Consider the following 21,902-nt stretch of genomic DNA (forward strand, 5'->3'; position numbering starts at 1 on the left):
GACCCAGGGTGAAAGCAGTAGACAATGCTAGGCTGGCTCAGGAGAATGCGCCACTGGTGAAAACTGAGAGCTAAAGACTGAAAAACCCAGTCTTATGTTAGTCATGRTATTTACTAGGAATAGTTTCATGGTCTCAAAGTCCTTCCTACAGGCTGTTTCACCTACATATTTAGTGGTAATGACAGAGCTACAGTTCCTGTGACGCTGGTCAATAAGAAGATACCTGCACTCAAATGAAGGACAAAGTATGGAAGTTTATACACCATATTCACACTGTACAARTATCTTATTAGCCAAATTTCAGCTATGTTTTTTGAAGGCTTTACCTAATCTGGATACAAGCTGGAGGGTACTTGATATCTTTGGCTCTGGATGCTACAAGGTGAGGATCCTTCAGGCATCCAGATAGCCTGATAGTCAGAATCACTGGTCACTTTACRAAATACCAGTCACCTCTGTCACGTACAGTGACATAGTTACCAAATACAGGATTATAAATAGTACGCTACCTGATACTTTGTGAAGATTCCCTTTATCTCAGCTATTTCAAAACTGAAGAAAACTTTGTAACTTCATAGGACTGAAATGGTCAAGATGCTTTAAAGCATATAATTTGATTGCAAATGGATACAGAAAAACAAGACCATGGGCACTTGTAGGACTATGCACTCATTTTTCTTTGTAATTTCTTGATTTTTCTGTGGGAGTAAAATCAATGAAGCAAAGAAGATGCTGTCTTATTAAGTGAAATGTTGTTAGAAAAAGGCTTTTTGAGGCAAGCTGTAGGACTGTTGTTTTAGTTTTAACGAATCAACCACTGCCATCTGAAGAACAACCAATTTCCCAGACAGAGATGCAAAAAGGTTACAGAAGCGATATGCAGAATTAAGAAATACAAATACCTGCTTACTACTGTACTTCAAACCTGGACATGGCTTCCACTTTTTCATTGTTTTCAAATASTTGGCTAGTGAACTAACTCCTTCCCTAACAATTAACAGTGACATCCATTTAAAGATGTATGTCARGGAAAGGATGGATAAGGAGCAGTGATTCACCCTCCCGATACAAGTAAGGAAAGACACTGTACGGATTCAATAGAAGCAGGATTCAGAAGAAAYGATGGAAGCTGATTGTAGACTTGTGAAGGTCCTCAGTGAGGACCTACCAAACTCACCTATGTTTCTGCTCTTCTCCCAGCACATTGCTGCTCCTGAGTGGAGCTCCCGGCTATCCCAGACTGCCTTCTGTTGCGCTAGACCTCCTAAAGCCTCCTAGTGTTACCTCTTTCCTGGCGGGAGTGTACACACATTTCCTCTGGTGACTTCTGATCAGAAAGAGATGTCATTTCCTGATTGTACAGGACTGGTGAGGACTTTTTACATGCTGTAAGTGTTAAAGCAGTTAATGACACTGTCTTTTATTTGTGTTACCATTGGGTATTCRAGTTGGTAGCCACAGAGATACATTATGAAGTTACAACCCCAAATTTATATATTCAAATACTGCCAGGATAGCCACTTGTCACTGAATTAATTAGCTTAAGATTAATTAGAATGTTTTTGATGTTTCATCATTCATAACAGTTTGATTTTAAACATTGCAACTTCAGCTCACCTGCCATATCCCTCATCTTGAGATTTATCAGCTTTAGAAGTGCAATGTGAGAGTTTTGTTTATTCCAAATTCCTTTTCTAGCTCTCCTTTAGAAGGACAGTTTGAGCTCAGGAAATCTCAGGGAGAAACGCTTAAGGAGATGAGCATTTTTCTGCRCATCTGGATATACTAAGAAAAACATCATTTTGAATTTAGATCCTTCCGAAGTACAACCTTCTCCCACATAATATTGTGGGTACAGCAGTGCAGCCAGTGAGTGCTGTGAGACACCATTGGAAGAGTGGTTTCAGAGAACTCAAATTTTCATGCTCCTTGAGAGGGCACAGAAATTAAGAGAAAAAATATTTTCATATCCTTTCTTATCTTTCTACATTACCCTTACAAGTAACCAACTAATTTCCTGTGGAAAAATATATTTTACTATAAAATCATTAAAAACAGATTTGAGGTAGAGTTGTTTTGAGCACTTCTTTGAGTTACATTTCCTGTCTACTGAAATTTTGCTCTCTTAACTTGATGTTAATGTTGTWTTTGGGATATCTTCTTGTGTCTATTGCTCTAAAGAAGTTAAAAAAGTTAAACTTACTGATTTGCTGTATCTGCTCTCTAATGCTGGAATTAAAAAATCTGATGGAAAGTATGATGTGCCTTTGACAGCCCTCTGTTCTGCTGCAAYGCCTTTACTGATGACAGGGGATCTCAAGTGTAAACATTAATTTCCTAATGAGTACAATGGTGACAAGAAAAGGCTCATTTGTACAGGCTTTTCCACTCATTTTCCGGTTTATATGCATCATACATTTCGTCATCTGGGTTTTATAGCCTCTTCTGTAACCAAAGATCAGCCTCAAAAAGATCACATGCAATTAAAGGGGGGGGGGGGAATCAATTAACCCCCACTCAACAAGATAACACTACGTGTGTAAATCCGAAAGCTACTCAGGCTCAAAGTGAATTGCTTGCTGTACAGTAGGTATTGACCAGATGGCTCCAACTCCTGCATTTTACGGAGAGGGCATTCTGTGATATCATTTCATGAAAAAAAGAACTATAGGAGACATAAGAATGTAATATTTGACACGCCTTTCGAAACAGAGAAACTCCATTTTTCTGTATTAGCTGCTAGGACTGCAGAGTACAGGTTTGGCATCTGTTGCATTTGTTTTCCCCCCTTTTTCCTTTTTCATAACCCAGACTCTTAAAAGGCTTTAAATAACCTCAAGTCTTCTAGATATTAGGCTTATAAAGGCAAAAGTAGTCTTGAGAGGGAAGCATTTTTGTAAGTCATGTAGCTGTACTTTGAAAGTCTCATAGCATTGAAGAGAAAATATTTGTGCCTGATAAATCTTACCTAGTAATGATTTTTCTAGTCACTTGTGCAGAATGGGTTTTCTGGAGCACTGATGTCAGTAACTGCAGTCTCAGAGGGAGGCAGYGATTTGGGAATACAGCATGTTTTGGTGTTGGATCTTAACTGAAGCATATGGTGTACCCATGAGGTAGCTGAATGTAAAGTGGTTATTGAAGGATGTCCAGGAGCGTAAGTTCAGTGGTTGACAAAGACTAGTAGAAGAACAGCTACTCAACCGTACAATTTTAAAGCTCTGTAAATAAATACCTCCATCTAATGGACTAACACAGAAGACTTACTAAGACAACACAAACAAATCTAACGCTGTCTGTCATTTACACACAACTGTGACAATCTTTTGCCTTGCAGTTTCAGCATTTGCATTACCAAGAGGTGTAATGTGAGAGGAAGGAAGGCATTTCCTATACTTTGTGTTAGGTGAAGAACTTCGTTCTGGTAATACTGATAGCTGCTGTTCTAAAACGTGCTTTAGATCCTTACAGAGACTGTGTCCCCTTTGGCTCACAGGCTTAATTTCTTGGTGATACCTCCAGACTTTTCCATCATTCAGCTTGTGTTCCTCTCTTCAACCTCTGTATCTGTATCTCTAGCTAGCTATCTATATTGGAAAGGTGGCTATCTACCCAGTAAATAACACTGGAAATGGTGTGTGTTGCTGCTGTGTTTCCAGGCTCAAAATAGAAAAAATCTTGTGTATGACCTTTGATTCCTGAAGCAGTTGTGGATATTGTTTATATGCCACGGAAACAGCAGTAGTTTATTGAATACAGCATTTAGGTAGGTGGTTAAATTTCTCCTTCAATTAAACCTGTGTACTCCAAATGAAATAAAGAGAACTAGCAGCACTTCATAGTGTGATGCAAAAGGCTCATTTTTATGACCAGTCTGAGAAAGAGAAACTGTGAGGTTTCTTCCTCTTGCACAGCACAGTAGCCAGAAAAACAGGCTGGCTTTAAAGCAATCCTTCCATAAGACACTCTGTGCAGTTCCTCCTGCAAATGTGCTCCTTTCGGCAATCCCAGCAGGCAGCTCTTTAAGTGACTGAATACAACTGCGGTATGGTGATCTAGGCAATGAAAAATGTTCACAGCTTCCTATCCCAGGAACTACAGTACCTCAAGTATTTGTCTCTGAAATTGGATAGGTTTACCAGTTCCTGAGGAGCCTTTCAGTAGCTCACCCAGACTATCATTATGCTTCAGACAACATAATGCTTTGACACTGCCAGTCCAAATAGCTTAATATGAACTTTAGAGCTTCTATTTATTGTTGCATTATAAGAGGAAACAGAAAATTTGGTTTAGAAGTGAATTCTAAGATTAAATGACCTGAGGTTAGTAAGAATTTCAACTTCTGAAAGCGATGGTGCGTAAAGGTGTTGAACAGTGAAGGTAGTGTGACTAGAAGAGTTTAATCTCTGATACCAGCAGCAGAAATTTAATTTAAAGGGATTTATTTAGAATTTCTTATTAAAATAGTACTACTATTTAACAAGCACTAACTTTGAAAGCTACAGACCAATATCACATTAGAAAAAAAAAAAGAAAAGAAAAAACAGAAGAGCAGCAACATTCCTAGGTACAGGTACTTTAACGATTGCTTCTAATCAAAATCTGGCTTCTAATTACAATTTAAATCTGCCCTCAGTATAAATTTCAGGGGAAAGATTATAATGCCATTTGATTTGTGAAGCTGTATCTTTTTTAGGATGTCATCGGCACTGATTCTACTGATTAATTCGTTCTCATTAGTGTTCATATTCTCTTTGTTACTATATCTGCAGCATTTCAAAGTAGAGACCTTGTATATGTATTTTAGCATAAAACCTTCCCAGTGTACTCCCAGGTGCTAAAAACAGGAATATCAACAGAGCTAGGAGTGCAAAAGTAGGAAATATTTTTCAATTTTCAAATATATGCTTTATTTCTTAGATTTTTGGTTAGAAAAATAGAGCAATTTAGGCCCTTTGCTACAGAAATCCTATAGAACTGCACTGTTAACTAGACTAATTCTACAGGAGATTATTCTAAGTATATTGAATGAAGTTTGAATTTGTTTGAAAAGCTTCATCAACTTAAATGTCTTACCCTATTTGAGGATATTGAAGTTTTTGACAATTTTCAAGTATATCTGAGTTAATCTTAGTTTAGTACAAACTTTGCCTCCCCTCCCTAGTCCCACAGGAGTGAGAGCTGTGCAAAACTTTACTACTGATACAGTAAATTCCTTAAATACTACTACTGAATCATGATGACCTCTGTCAAGTGACTTAAAACTCCTTGTGTCATTTTTCTTTATCTGTAAATCAGAATTCCATACAACTAACTGATTTTATGGCTATTGAGAATTTTATATTATTTGATTTCATTTTAAAAGGCAGTGTTGATCTTAAATTAGCTCCTAGATCCTGTAACCATTTTGGATGCCACTGTACTAGGTGTTTACAGATGTATGATAGTCAGGCACCACCTCAAAGAGAATCTAGGCTAAATAATACCTAGGTCATTTAGTGAAAGATTCTATATAAATGCAAAGTAGTTACTATTATAGTTGTGGAAACAGTGGAAGTTGAATTTCTTCTGTATGCAATATGCCATTGCAATCATTTCCCAGGAAATGAAAGCAATTTCTCTGAAAGGTGAAGATCTCTCCCTCTCTCTCTCTCCTTTTATATCCCTCTCATTTTCTCATCCCTCCTTTCTTGCTCCTGTTTCAAGAATCCCTGGGATTTTGGAAGTGGGAGGTGTTCATTAAAGTATTGGTAGGAAAACCTAATACTTCTTTTTTCACTCTAAAAGTTAGAGTGGCTTATCTTTTCACTGCAATGCACTGTGGAAACTGATGAGAGGAAATATTACCCTCTGCCTGTCTTCATTTTTTGAAGAACATCTAAGCAATATTAATTTAGAAACAGTAGTAGGAATACAAATATATAGTTAGAGAAGAGATCTAATCTTTCATGCTGCTATTTAGCATTTGCAGCAACTTCCTTATGAAACTCTCTTCCAATTCTGGTCCCCCTGAGGTGGACATCAAACCTTAGCTGACTTAATCAAAGTCTGAATTTCACCTCTGACATTTAAATGTCACTGTCATTCAAATATAGTTACTAGGATTACAGAAGACACGTTATGAAATGAAAATAACCTTTACATCATCAAGGTTGTTATCCCACTGGCAATTTGACAATATCCCATCTTTTATTTTTTTAATATCAGAGTGACCACTTGAGAGACCTCAAAGGTCCAGATGCTATTTGTGGAATTTTCTACATGGCCATAAAAATCAGATTTTAGATACATATCAGAAACCTCTTTTTTAACTTTCCTCTATTTTTTTTCTTCTTTACATGATTTATTCCTCCCCAATAATTTAGACTGTTGGTTTTTCTTTCCTCAACAATTTTTTCTCTAAATTTCCTCCCCTTTTCCTCTATATCTTCTCAGATGTGGGCAGGAGGGAAACAGTGCAGCTAGGAGAATGTAAGATTTGGGAGGGGAAGAGGAGGATGAGGAAGGGTCTGACAGCCCAGATGTGATAGAAAGAGGTGAGTTTTCTTTCTTTTTTTTTTTTTTTNGTTTTCTTTCTTTTTTTTTTTTTTTTTAATTTTGTTTGTTTGTTTTGGTTTGGTTCTTTAAGTCTTCTGTCTTCTTCCTGAAAGATATAGAGGGAATAGCGTGAAGTGTGCTGTAGCTCAGGAAGCTACTGAAAGTTGCTGGAATGAGAGCAACTATGGGGAAAAAGCTATCTTGCAAAGGCACTGTGGAGTTATATGTCCTCTGCGTCAGAAGTTCCTTGTTCCAGCATGTGATCGAGGGACCCAGGCTTCAGGGACTAAAAGCTTCATTAACATTTCCCAGGACTTCCCACAAGGAAAGGTGCAAACAGCTTTGCTTCAGAGCTCTGCCTAGCTCTGTGCTCACTCAAGGCTGCCCACTGATGTCTGCTTATGGCCACATGAGCTCAAACGTGGAGAACGATACGTAGAGTCACAACTGGCTAAAATTTTATGGATTCTTGTTTTTCAGTTTTTTTTTTTCTGTCAAATTTTGTTAGGATATCTTTTTTCCTATTGTCTCTTATGATTTGAGGTTGCCGGAAGAAATCGTTCCCAGTGCTTGTTGAAACTAATTTGTATTTATTAAAGCAGAGCTTTCTGTAGAGATAAGAAGCCAAAACAATAAACAGTGTTTCAGAACTGGAAGCTGAATCTTGAGATATCACCATTCAATATGAAATATCACAAATGTAGATGCTGTTTGACCAGTTTGGATGTTTAGTTTGGATGTTTCTTTCAAAATTTCAGTAACACTAATATCTTAAAATAATGTTGTCTCAGACAGATGAATTAAATTTTGAACAGTTTTTCTGCCAGTTCCATGTACTGTGTTACAATCTCTAAATGTATAATTTAGAAATGCTTCTTAAAAATGTTTGGAATTTTCATAAACAGGYTAAATTTCAGCTTGATTCCAATATACTGACTGCTAGAATTCCACAAGTAGTTAATTTCACTCAGTATCTATTTAAAATATATATTTTTTTTACTTACAATACCTTTGAAACAATAGATGCTGAAGAAAAATAAATGCAGTCTATCAGACTCCTTGTATTAGCTTTGGGTTTTTTTAGTGGTATCATTACAATAATATGTAAATACAGGAGATATTTAAAAGTTTTCTAGACTGGACAAAACCTCTGAGGGGAAAATGTATCAAACAATTTAGGGCATTGTTCATGGGCCCTCATGACTTCTCTTATTTTGCTTGTCTTCTTGTTGAGTATTTGAAATTATTGGGTTTTCTGGCTAATTAATGTTGATTGCAGGTGTAGCTTGTTAGACTCCACCCTACAGAAAATGGAAGTAGCTGCCTACCTAGAGAAGGAATGGCCTGGTTTAGGCAGAGTAAAACTGGCTTTAAGATTTATTGTTTTTAAAAGGGATGTCCATAATAGTGATGAATTTAATATAACACTGAAATCAAAGCAGCCTTTGGAAACTGATTACCTGAGAATTACAAGCAACTTCTATTCTAGATGGATCTCTCTTCTTTGTAAAGCTTTACTTAGTACAAACTAAGTAGTCTTACTCTGAGGTCCCTAACTTCAAAGAAAAGCAGGAATAAGATGAAATTGATACAGGTAGCTGGAAGGTTCAGATTATATGTTGAACGTGAATATAGGTAAGTGAAATACAATGCCAAAGATGATTCTGTTCTTCTTATGATAACAATAATTCTTTTGCTGCACCAGCATCAAGTAAGAAAGCTCCAATGTATTACTGCAGCTTTGGGCTGGATCCTGAAGTTTGCCTCTGTGTGATTAGGATGTCGGAGACTTCTTTATTTCAGGTATTAAACAATCCTCCAGCTTGCTACAGCTTCCCTGACTTACTGTAGAGATCCCACGGTTGTTTTATGCGCAGAAAATGCGCATGAGCAGGAACTGGATTCTGTTCACATTTTGTGCACACAAGGAGGAATCGGGATGGACTAAGGATGTTGTTAGCATCTCCAGATGTCCTTAAGCAAACTCAGGATTTCATTGAAGCTTTTTTAAGGTTTTGTTTGTTTGTTTGCCTTGCAGTCTAGTCAGATCCTTCTACCTATTATTTGTTCTTCTCCTTTGATCAAATTTTTCTTGTCCAAGACTTCCATATGTCTTTGTGTGATAGCTTTCATGAGACTTTCATGATGCTGAGAGAGCTGCTTTAAGTTTCATGCATGCTCTCTGAAGCTTTCCTGCATATGAAATTGTACTGTTTTGTGACACTCACTGCGTGACTCTCACTGAGGAGACCTAGTAMTTCAGGAAAATGAAGCAGTATGCAGGAAGTGAGTGGCAATTTGATGACTGGAGTGTTAGGCAGAGAAAAATTTGGCTGGGGGGGGTGTTGTGGGAAGAAAAGATATTTGAAGAAGAAACTCTGAATCATTTGCTGAATATATTGTAAAGCATTTAAGAGAGAAAAGGTTATGGGCAATGACTTAATATTCAGTTTCTACAGGAGGATTGAGATCTGGGAAAATCTTTAGAAAATAAACTTGACCTTCACTGTCTTCGTAATTATCTAGCTTACAGTTTTCAAATAACACCATATGTCAAAATAAGCACGTTAGTCCGCTGACTTTCTAGATGTCTGCTCCATATTTATGATGTTCTTTTAAGAAAAAGAAAGGGGGGGAAAAGAAACATAGAGGACACTTGTACAATGTGCAAAACTAAATGGTGGAGGTTCAGCTCTCCTAACTTTAGATGAGTAATTTGGTCTAGAGACAGTTAACTTTTAAATGTCTAAAGTTCCCTCTCCAGGCAAAAAGAAAAGAGAAAAAGGTGCCTCTGAAGGGTGGTTGATCCCATTTTCAGAGAGATTTCTGAGGGGTACTGCAGGTGTTACCGAGAAATTTCTGTCTCTTCATTACCTAGTTTCAGGCTCCCTCTATAGTCAATCTCCCTAAAAGCTGTGAGGAGCATGACTTTTTCTTCGTGCTAGTAGATGGCATAGGTCTCTGCCCCTGGCTAGTGGCCACAGCCACAAGCCAGGAGTTGCAATACTGCAACGAGCTGCAATGTTTACGTGAATGCAGAACAGTTACTTTTTACATGACCTACGTCTCTGAATGAGCTATGCAGGGAGCCAAAGAATCTGACTTTCGGCCTTCGGATTTTGCGTTAGAGGCCAGGCAGCCTAAAGTAAGGTGGTACAATCCTCTACTGCGTTAAGCCTGAAGGGCCTGCTGAAGTCTGAGACCAAGGAATTCAATTATCCACTGAAGCTCAGGCTGTGCTCATCAGCTTTATTGTGAGGGAAATTTGATTGACAATATTCCAGATGGAGTGAAGAAACAGAAGAATCAGACTAGTAGCTCTGTACACAGAAAAATCTCCCAGATGTGATTAGTGGATGCAAAATGTCTCTTATTTTATTGTTACTGTATACTTTTGAGTTCAGACATGTATTACATCAGCTAAAAGAAAAGCAACTCCTAATATCTTTTGTACATGACTGCCACTTGGTAAACAAAAGTCTCTGTCACTGAAAATTGTAGTCTTGGGTTCTGCTGCTTTTTCATCTTTTTAAACTCAGTATTTCTGTTAGTTATAGTTAGATTCATTACAGAAAATCCTTCACCAAAAAAATTACAGTTTTCATTTTTTGATCATTCATTCCCCCCTTCTTTAATCTTCTTTTTTTCTTTTTTTTTTCTTCTTCTTTCCTTTTGCAGTGACAGCAGCTTGACTATATAAAAAAGACAGGATACAGGGTCAGGGAGGGGGAAGCACCAGAGAACTGGATTACCTCCAGTTTTAATTGGAATCTTTATACAATAATATAGAAAAATCAGGAAAAGACTATTTTTTTAGAATATAAGCAAAAGAGCTTGAGAATAAATGGTACTGTACAAGGCTGTGTTACAGCTTTAATAACTGATTACATTATCTAACAACTCCTATGAAATGTCTTATAGTTGAAGATGATTTAACACTTTCTTAACAAACATGACTATATAAATTCTTTAGAATGAGAGACCTTCAGCCATGTTTACATGAAAAATGGGCACTAACTAGGTGGATTTTGGTTCATTTCACCTTTCATTTAGAGGGGGAAAATGTAAAAAAAATCGACATAGGATTTCTGAGAAGATGATTGTTTCACTTTGTTGAAAGATGGGGCAATTACCTTTACTTGTTGTATTGTATTAGTAAAATGAACTTCCCTCCAGATAGGACAGAAATTAGAAATACTCTTAGGAATATGCTTAGCATCATGTTGTTCTAGTAAAAACACAAGGCTCTGAAAAATTATTAGTCCTAGGCAAAAGTAGATGTGACACAGCATGGCAGTTGGCCTGGCTTGCTTTGTATGAGTGGCTGATGTATTTCATATTTCATGTCAAAGTGAATGACACAGCGAGGTTCTCCATAAAGGGAACTCAGAGAGCTTCCAAGGCAACTGTTTTCTGTTGTCCTTTGCTGGAGGGGGCTTGCTGTTTGGACCCAGAAAAACCAACAAACTATCTTTTTTGGCATTTTAATTGCACTTATATTATACTTCTGAGTATATTGTGTCCTTCCAACTCATTTCTTTGTTTTAAAGGAAATGGCAGTGTACTGTTTGATGGCTGCTGCTTTCAAAATATGCCTTTCCCACTGTGCTTTCCCAGGGCACTACTAATCTGACCCACCGCTGTCACCCCAAGCCTGCTGACTGTAAATCACTGCTTCAGACTCTGCTTATGATTACTCTCCTTCCAGCGCTCAGACTGTCTCAGGCTTGCTTATCTACAAAGTTCTTCTTGACATAAGATGGGCCCTTTGTTTTTCTTTCTTCAGCCCATGTGGTAAGTGGGATTACTGGGTATAGGTGTCCATAAAGGACACAGTGGGAGCCAGTGGCTGTGACCTCTGGCTGTCCTTGTGTGTTAAGAGAGTACAACTCGTTTATCTAACGTCTGTAACATGCATCTACTTTCTAGTTGGCTGACCTTCTGAATCCCAGTAAGCCTGATATCTCTTCCTGCATCACCTTGGTGGGTTAAGGGTACTTGAAGCTGCACATCTGTTGGTGTGCATGACTTATCTTCAGCAAACAGGTAAACCTCAATCTTTGTCATCTTCATCTTTGGCTAGTAGCTAAAATCGTATTAGACATTTGCAGCTCTCTTAAGGTTAGTCTTGGGCTACTGTTAATCTAATATTAGATATCTCTCTTCTTTTTTTTTTAAAAAAAAAAAAAAAAAAATCCTGCCAGGAACATGATGGATAATGTAAAGGATGAAAATGATGGATATAGAGACATTACATAGCAACTTAAATATAAATAAGAAACTGGTGTCTTCACTGAAGTACACTTGAAATATTATCAATGAGACACTTCTATCTATTAAACTTGACTCAATCTGAGAGGCTGCCAGAGCCATCAGAAAACAAGTTATGCTTTTGTGATTGTTGTATTTACTGCAGTCCTACAAGCCTAATTTCGTGCTAACTTATCCTGCTGTTACCTCATTTCAACTGACATGGTCAAATTTTCTTATAACACAGCTCTCATAAGACTTCTTTCAGAAACTGAAAGTTGAATTTAAAAAAGCAGAGTATCCTGGCATCACTTTTTCTGCTTGTCAGTAAAAGATACAGCAATTTGTCATTTAGACATCTAAATATCTTTTTGCCCATAAAAATGTGTACTTAGATGTGTGTGACATAAATATATCTGAAGCTTGGAGGGCCATTACAGAGGGCCATTAAGGCTGATCAGATATAAGGTCTCAAGCAGGGACAAATACACGCTCTTGTCTATACTAAATTCTCTAAATGTTCTAATGTGAAAGAATGCTAGTTTTGATAAATAAATCATTCAAAATGACAGTAACTTTAAGGTACCATTTCAAAAGAATTCTTACATTTTGAAAATGAGGCATATTGCATGTGTGTTTTATGAGTAATTAATCAGGTAGTTAAGTCCTTGCTTAAATTGAAGCACTTAGAGTATGCAACAGCATAGGACTACTTGTGGGCTTAAAGTTCAGCATAGGCTTAAGTGCTTTGAACTTCATATCTGTTTATTCGATTTTGATCAGTTTGACTCTGCCTTTATCCAGAATAAGTAAAAGTACAAGTTCTGCTTGACCTGCTGAACTGAAAACCAATATGGAAATCTTTTCAGCTGGGGTTTACACAAAAAGGATTTCTTTTCTTTTTCAGTATAATGAGAACTCAAAATGAAGGATTTTACAAGGTGTTTATTTTCAGATGTTTTCTTTTCTAATTTAAAGAGAAAATAAAGTAAATCTTGGACAGTTTAAAAATAAATATACTCTTAGTTTTGTATTTTTTCCTTGAAATATTTTCAGTTTAACAGCTTAGTTTTAAGCAGGTAGGAAAAAAAATAGGCAAATTGGATGATGCAGTGTTTTGCTGGATTTTAATTTGGGTGTGTGTGTGTGTGTGTGTGAAGAAAGGTTCTCCACACATAAAGATTAACCTCTGCTTTTATTCATGATCACTTTTCAAGTCTCTGCCCCACGCAGAGCACAATTACACCGCTGTTTGCTAAAAACTTCTTGTGGCGCCTTGAATGAGCGCTCCCTAGCCCAAAGTCAGGCTTGCTGCTCTAAGCTAAGGCAGTATAGGCTTGAAACCTGGAAACTTCAGCTGGAGGAGTCATAGTGCAGCTGATCTCTGTTGGACCCAGCTGTGTTAGTGAGCGATAGCAAATCACAAGCCGCTTGCAAGGATTTACCTCTCCTTGCCCCTCTCTCGCACCTGTGCTACCTGCAGCCGTGAAAGAGCCAGCGGTGCAGGCTGCCCATGTGCCAGCAGCCCCAGAGGTTTTCTGAAGGCCACTTGGCCTCGCTTTTGATTGCGAGTGGATTGCTGAGTGCCGACGTCCCTTTTCCAAAAGGAGCGAGCTCTCTGTGCGGCGCCGTCTGATCGCTTCGTGGATCCTTGAGTGCAGTTGTGCGCAGGCTTGTCCTAGCAGAAGGTCAGCAGCTAATAGCGACTTCTGGGAAATGTTTTTTACCTGTAACTAAGCACACTGTGTCTCTTTCTCTCTCTGTTTACTCGAAATGAAAAAGAACTTGCTGCTATTTCATCTGTGCTGCTTCTATACACTTATGTTGCTTCCATAGGCTTTTGTTTCCAGTGATATAAACATCATTTCTTGTTGATTAGATTTGATGCTGAGGAAAAATTACTCATGATGTGTCCTTGCTGCTATTTTATCATAGTCTCCTATAACTTATTTTCAAATAAACAGAGGTAAATAGTTGTTTTTCTCTCCCTGCATTAGCAAGCCTACCTGGATTAGAAAAAAAACACAAACCTTTTAACAACATCTTTTATTCTCTCCACTGTACCCCTTTTATAAGCTTATGACATCTCAACCTATCTTCAGTAAATAGGATGAATCTAGCTGCTTAGTAACTAAAGTAATGAAATTTTTTTTTCCCCCCATATGCAGCACATACAACTGCTTTATGTTGTGAGTAGGTTCTGTTTTTGTTCCCCTTCCACTTCTCCTTCACCAGGTGACTTTGTGAATCAGGATTACAAACATAGTCAAAGGGAGAAGAAATTTAGGCAGGACCTGAATGGTAAAGTTCAGCTTGCTGCTGTGCAAACTTCTCCAAGTGTTTGTGTAGCTCCAGTGGTATTTAGCCCTTTAGAGGGATGCTTCATCTTGCATCTTGCTAAGGGCAATGAGAGCTGCTGGTAGGAAGGACAGAGGCAACAAACAGCAAACTGGGAAAAAATAACAGGGAGACTCTGAGAAAGAAAGTGCACATCTTTTCCTCTTTTTGGTTAAGTAACTGTGACTTATTTAATTTAGGACAGGAAAGAAGGAATTAGCCTGTGTGTCAGACAAACTTTTGGAGATTTTGAAAGTTTTCTTGGAGAAATTTATTATTGCAAAGCCAAGATGTCATTGGCTTAAGTGGAAGAGGCAACTGTGGAATCATGAAATTAAAGGAGAAAGGAGGAATGACTTAAGAAGCTTGCTAGCTACTACTCATATTTACATTTTAAAATTGACAATTGAAAGACCAGGCTAGCAATAAATTAATGTTATGAAATGAAAAGCACCTATGAAATTGCTTTTTGTGTCTTCTGTTATTGCTCAGGCAGAGCTTGGCTCTGATGGGAGTTGTGCTCAACTAGCAAGCTGTTCGGCAGTCACTCAGCCTGGGCTGCTCCGTGCCTCGGCTGTACGTGACCAAGATGATGAGCTATGAACAGCACAATGCAGAATGGGTATTGAAGGTCTAGTGCCCTCCAAATTTTTTCCAGTAAAAACTAACAGTCAATGTATTGCAGAGTTGCTTAAAATTCATAAAAACAAAATAATAAGCAACCAGCCATCTCATTCCTGGGGCTTCCTTTCCCCAGTATGTACTGGCTGCCTTGTCAATAGTCTTGCTGAGCAAAATCCTTGACTCACTCCTTATTGCCTTCACCTCTTCCCAAGCTCTGAGAAGATGGTGTCTTATTTTTCTGTTGTGTATGCCTACTTAGACTAAAAAACATATATTTCTTGTAGTACAAATTAATGATTTGATACATATTTTTTTTTCTCATTTCAATTTGAATTTTGTAATATTGTGGGCTATGGATGGTCAGTTCAGGAGCTCCCCCCAACCTTTCCACCATGCATATGCGTGGTATTGTTCTTGGTTATAAAATAGTCAAATTGCATTCCATTTTGATTGCTTTCATTTTTAGATGTCTGCTCTTCACACTTCATCATTCTTATTATTTATTTTAAAATTTATAACTTTGTGTGAACGTTCCCAAAGTGTTTATGTTGCCAAGCACGGTTTTATGAGGGACAACTTGTTTGACTGAACTAAATCACATTTCCTAATATTCATTCTGTCTTATAAGGAGGTCTGTAATGAAGTGATGAACCTGGTGTCCTTCCAGCCCTCATATACCCTGCTGGAACTTCCAGCAGAATTTGTGTCTTGATAAAGATTGGTGTAACAGTTTTACATTATTCTCAGTACTTTAACATATGTTTCTTTTAGAGATATGGCTCAAGTTAAGAGTGGTCTCATCACTTTCAGTCCCATCACTTCCTTCAACCACGTATCTTTCTTTTGTTCTGCGGACTTAACAACTAACCAGAACTCATGATTTACCCTGTGAAGCCATGACACCGCACTTGTCTGGTCTTCACTGCTTTTTACTTCTGACCAAACCATTTCTACTCTGATTCATATTTTCTTATTATTTCCTATTCTTATATAACTGCCTAGCAGATTTTTTTCTCTTTTTTAGTGGACCCTGGCAAGAACTAAGCATAAGAAGGGACTGTACTTCTTGAGTGAAGTTTGAAGCAAATGTCATAAGTCCTATGTTCAGCTGTTTCTATTGTGGAATCTTTGGTGTTATTTAGCTGATACTGATACAATTGATCTCCTGTCAGAGATGCCTCACTCTGCATTTCTTGGATAAGTTTTTCATGTGAGCTAACCAGGTCTTAGAAGACATTTCTGTATTCTGGAAATTGCTCGAGTAAGGCTCTCCTGAAAATGGCCTTCAACTTAAGACTAACTTTAGACTTTTTAATAAAAAGGCTAATACCTACCACTAATGTCTACCTGCTCAGCTTTTACAGACATCACAGTTTGAGATGGGGTGTGTGTATATATATGTAGCGCTCTATTATTCTATACTTTTTTTTTTTTGAGTCCTTAAGTGCAAGCTGCAGCATGTGACGATAAATCACATTTCCCTTTGCCATTGGTCGTTGTGAAAGGATATACAAATACAGCTTTGACTCTAGGAACTGTTTTGATTTTTTGGAACCCACTATCATTTTGTATTTCTTTTGCAAATAGTATGTAATTTTTTCCATTTATTCTTAATTTGTTTTCCATTTCTCTTGGTTTCAGACATTAATCTCACTGTACAGTATTTTTGCAACAAAATTTGTCTTCCTTGTTCTCTTCTTTTTTGATCCTTTGTAAAAAACTGGTTGATGAAGCAGTAAAATTCCCATTAGTTTTCAACATCGTGCTTCATGTTTAATCATTGTGGCAGCCCCATAGACAGCTTGCAGGATGACTGATCCTAATGCAACACCAGTACAGTTGCTTTACCAAGTTTTGTGATCGCAGCAAGAGCAGTTGTGAGCAGAGTCCAAAACTGTATTATATCAGTTTACTTAGATGAGAGTTCTCCAAGATTATGAGCATATTTTCATTGATGCTGTGGTTGTTCTCACTACCATCTCCCAAAGAAACATCAGCTCATTCCTCAGGAGTCTCTCTGAAATGCCTGTTTATCATGATTCCCTGGTCTGACTGAGTACCTTTAGTGGAAGAAAAGGAGGGTTTTTTTTTTTCCTTCCTGACAGATTTGAGGAACTTCTTTGCAGATTTTTATTGATTTCTACCCATGAGTTTGTCTCAGTACTTTAATAAACTGCAATAGAAATATTGTTTTATAAATAAACCAAAAGTTATTGCACAGCCCCTTTGTACTTGCACAGAATTTAATCAAGTTCAATTATATTGTAGTGAGCTGGTACTTGGAAATCTGTGATGAAATTCAGAAAGAGAAATCTTGAGTCCTTAGCAACCTATCTGAATTTAATTTCCATCCTCCTGTGTCAGGATGACTGAGAAAGTGAATTAAATGTGTGCTGATCAGTAATTTACACAATGCCTTACCTCCAAATATTTTCTGTATTAGTGATGGGTCAGCCAAGAAGCTATTTATAAACTAATGCTTTATCTCATTTCCCCCCCCACACACACTGAGCAGCTTTTAAAATATAGAGCATTAAAATATTAAAATAACCCCTCGACACACACACACTTTTTTTCTTTTTTTAACCAATCAATTTCCAGCTAGGGTTTAGCAGATAAGAAAGTTATAATTCAAGCATTAAGTTCAAGAGGAGGGAAAAAAGAAACACTGCTTATCTTGCTAAGATTCATTTCTTTGTCTTCTAGGTGAAAATGTTGCTGTATGTCATCATTTTCATGAATTTATCATTGATCCTGGCATCCCAAAGAGTTTTACTTTATTTGCTTCTTTTTTTTTGCCTGACTTGTCTTTTAATAGATCCACCAATTCCCAGCAACTCCCTCATCAGTTGTTAGCCCTAGAAGCATTCCGATTTTCAGTTTCTGTTCAGCTGAATCACATTCGTTCAGTTGAACGAATGGCAGAAAGCGAGAGCCACGTTTCATTGGTTTTGTTCTGCATCTTAGCAGTACTAACCACAGAGCCGGGGAGGGGAGTCTGGCTTTTCTGTTGCATGTGTGGTGGGATGTAGTGGTTTAATACAGCATTTACTTTGACATTTCCACCACTTTTACAGCAGGGTGCCTGAGGCGACACATCTAAATTCTCCGCACTGCGGCTCCTGCCCACTAAACTATGGCTGGTGTTTGGTTGTTGCTGTGTCATGTCGATGTGGCTCATTCAATATGACTAATCAGCACATTAGCTGAAGGAACTCTGAAGAGGGTTATACTATATACTATTACCCTGTTATTTCTGTAAGCTCTAAGAAGTAAGCTAGACTACTTCCTCATCAAGGTTCTGCCTTAGAAAAAAGGTAATTTTTTTTTTAGATATGTGAATTTGGGATAGCTATTTGAGCTGTCTTCCAATCTGATGAGAATGTCACTTATGGATGTCACTATCAAAATCCTCTTTTTTTTTTTTTTTTTTTTTTTTTTTTGTTTTTGGCCATTCCTTTTCCTTCCAGGTATGCTCTTGGAAAGTCGCTTCCTTATCTCCCTAATTTAGAAAGAAGGCCACAACATAAAGCTTTTTCTGGTTGGCTCAGTTTCTGGAGCTACAGTTCTTAAATACAGTCACGTGTCACGTGCTGGCTTTTTGTTAAGCAAACAAAACTTGCTCTTATTTCCAATCAATGGTTGACAGAAAGTATAACGTTGCAGACCATGCACTGATCATCTTCATAGCCCTATGCTGGACTCTCTCCAGTAGCTCCATGTCTCTCTTGTCCTGGGGAGCCCAGAACTGGATCCAGTACTCGAGATGAGGCCTCCCCAGGACTGAGTAGAGGGGCAGGATCACCTCCCTCCACCTGCTGGCAACACTCTTCCCAATGCACCCCAGGATACCGCTGGCCTTCTTGGCCACAAGGGCACATTGCTGGCTCACGGTCAACCTGTCATCTGCCAGCACTCCCAGGCCCTTCTCTGCAGAGCTGCTCTGCAGCAGGTCAGCCCSCAGCTTGTCCTGGTGCCGAGGGTTATTTTTCCCTAGGTGCAGGACTCTGCCCTTGCCTTTATTGAACCTCATGAGGTTCTTCTCCACCCAACTCAAGGACTAAACATCCCTGAACTCTGGCGAGGGTGTCTGCCTTTTGTTTAGGATAAATTATAATTTGGCTTTCACTAGTTGAGTAGAAACTCTCCCTAATCACCCAGAATTTATGTTGACAGCTAGACCACAGGAGGCCCAGAGGTCAATTACAGTATATACTAGTGAGAATAGTATGTTAAAGATTCATGATGAAAGCTTTTCTGGAAACAGTAGTTTCTTGTTGTCCAACAGTGATAAGAGCATGAGATGGGGTTGGAAAGGATCCTGAAGGAGAAGGAAGAAGAATCCAATGACATTTTCTCATAGATCAATGAACAAAACAGAGATTCCCCCTCAAACAGGTCATGTATGTAGGACAGATGCTAAAAGCTTGCTTCAAATAGACTTTTTGCAATCCCCAGGGGAGGAAGTGGATGTTGCAAACTAAGAAATCTTAATTCTAATCCTTCCTACCACAGGAAGGATTAAAGATGAGTGGTAAAATTGAAATGCTCGGGAGTGGGATGTATTCAGTGAAGAAAGACCCTATTCAAGGGATGACTTCCTGGGGGAACGTTTTGTAACTCCTACATATAGTTTAAGTATAGAGAAGAGTTAAAACTGGCAAATGAGAATACCAGGTGATCAGGTTTTTTTTTTTTGTTTGTTTGTTTGTTTTTTTTTAATCAGGTAGTGTTAATGATGGTCTTTCATCTGATAAAGATACAGGCATGGTCAGGAAGAATGACCTTTGAAACATTTTCATTCATACAGATGCCAGATAAATATACAACAAAATTGAGGAATCTGGACCAGTGGAATGAGGTGTTCAATTCTGTGTTTTAAAGATGATAGAAATCAGTTGCCAATTCAAGCACAGAATATGAATGATATGTGTCATTAAGGAATATTAAGTGGTGAGCTAGGCATGTGCTAATGTCAGAGGACTGAGAGGGATAGTCAGTATGTGAAAATACTGAGAAGAAAGAAAGAAGGTTGCGTGTTTGCAGACTAGACCTCTCTTTAAGCCACAAGGAATTTGTCTGGAAACACATGAGATGAAAAAGATCCAGGTGTATGGCATTCATGACATGTTGGCCAACTAGTACAGATGTGAGAAAGGCCAATGCAATTGTGAAATGTGTGTGTGTGGAAAGCATTTCTAATACAAGGGAGGGGTTACTGCTGAGACTTCATTTGTATAAAACTCTTTTGCTCACCTATGGGAAGGGCTACAAGGAATGTCAGGAGGGTGATGAGTCTGCTTTGTGAGGGGACTTTGGCAAAGGGCTGAGCTAGGAAATGATCAAAATGAGAGCTGAGGGGAAATAATGCTTGCTCTTTATGGATTGCTCTCCACAAATGAGGAGACTAACTGTTAGGTTTTAACTGTAGGACAACAGGTGGATACAAATTGTCTATAAATTAAGACTGGAAAGTAGATATATCAGGGTCTAAACAGTCTGTCTTCTTAACTTTACATTGTAACTTGACTAGCTGTTGAAAAGAAGCATATAAAGCAGTGCAAGGATGCTACAGGATATCATTCAGTGACTCTGATCTCCTTCAGTTCCTATGTTACTAAACATATCTGAAAGCACTTTTACCTGATGATAATGGACAATATCTGAACATTAAAAAACCTCTTTTTTACTGTGAGGATGGTTGAACTGGTTGCCCAGAGAGCTGTGGAGTCTCCACCCTTGGAGGTCCTCAAGACCTGAACAGACATGTTTATGAGCAACCTGCGCTAGCTGACCTTCCTCAGGCAGGGAGGGGGTTGAAGCAGATGATCTCCAGAGGTCCCTTCCATCCTCAGTGATTCTGTGATTTTGTAGTGTTAGAACTAACTCGTATTCCTACCAGCAATCAAATCATGAGGATGAGAGCTGTTACTCCCAGGAGCCTGAACAAAACCCAGAACAGCTACAAGCTGATTGCACAGGTCTCAGTCATGACTGACCTTGCAGTTTTGGGAAGCTCCTGCAACTTATGTGATCTCTCCCATCTGCTAGGACTTGCTGTGTATAAGATCTTACAACTTCCACTGGTGTCAATATAGAGGCATGTCTGCACTGCCACACATTCCTATATGCTCAGCACTATGTGCAGCCCTGCCCTGGCCTGTCCTGTTCTCCTCCAGCCACAGCATCACCAGGCTCAGGCAGCATGGGGGTGATTTCTGCAGTGCTCATCCTAGGGAGGTCCTTTTCAGCCACACTGGGGCTTCTGGCTGGGGCTCTACTGTTTGTTCAACCCCTCAGAGTGATGTGTTGTCTGATTTTTCTCCCCCTCTCCCCTTCAATTTGCTTGATCTTTTATCAATTAGCTGTTGCTTCCTAAGTTTCAGGTGTCACCTCTATTTCTGCTACAGACACATGCTTACTCTTCAGTGTATCATGYTGTTTTTCAGAAATGACTCTGTGCTAAACTGATGTTTTGTGTAGTAGAATTGTCATCTGGTGAAGCAGACAAAATAACATTCTCTTTAGGAAGGAAACATTCTACCTTAACTGTAGTCTATATAATCCTAATTCTCTTTGCCTTGAGATAACAGCTGATATTTTCTAAGAAATCTGATCCATGGTCATAAACAAAAGTAATTAAAACACTCAAGACTGGCAGGAGAGTGGTGCAGTACATCAGAGCATTTCTCAGGCATTATTTCAACACTGGCACTCTATTTCTAAAATAAAGAACACTAAAACTTGTCTAGACACTGTGAATGCTTTACCTCTTTTGAAAGCTGTCTATAATCACAGAGTATTAATGTCCATACTTTTGCCTGAGGATCAGATCTGTTCATGGAAATACGCTGTTGATGGGTACAGTCAGCCATATGTCTTTAACTTAACAACAAGAATTGTGAAGAGTTAGAAGCCTTATCAAAGGATGGTAAAGATAAATACCAGAATTTCAGATTGCTAACAACATAGTTTATTTCAAGTGCAGTCCTATCTCTATGGTATTTTGAAATATTTTGGCCAAAAGTTGTTCAGACTTATGAAAGCATCTGTGGGTCTTACTAACTGGTTAAAACATCAGTTAGTGTAGCAACTAAAGGAGGCAATTGGGGCAATATATCCTGAGAACATAAAAGCGAATTAAGAATGATCAT

Source organism: Rhea americana, unplaced genomic scaffold (assembly GCF_003343005.1).
Source record: "Rhea americana isolate MKP2758 unplaced genomic scaffold, rheAme1 scaffold_207, whole genome shotgun sequence".
Lineage (NCBI taxonomy): Eukaryota > Metazoa > Chordata > Aves > Rheiformes > Rheidae > Rhea > Rhea americana.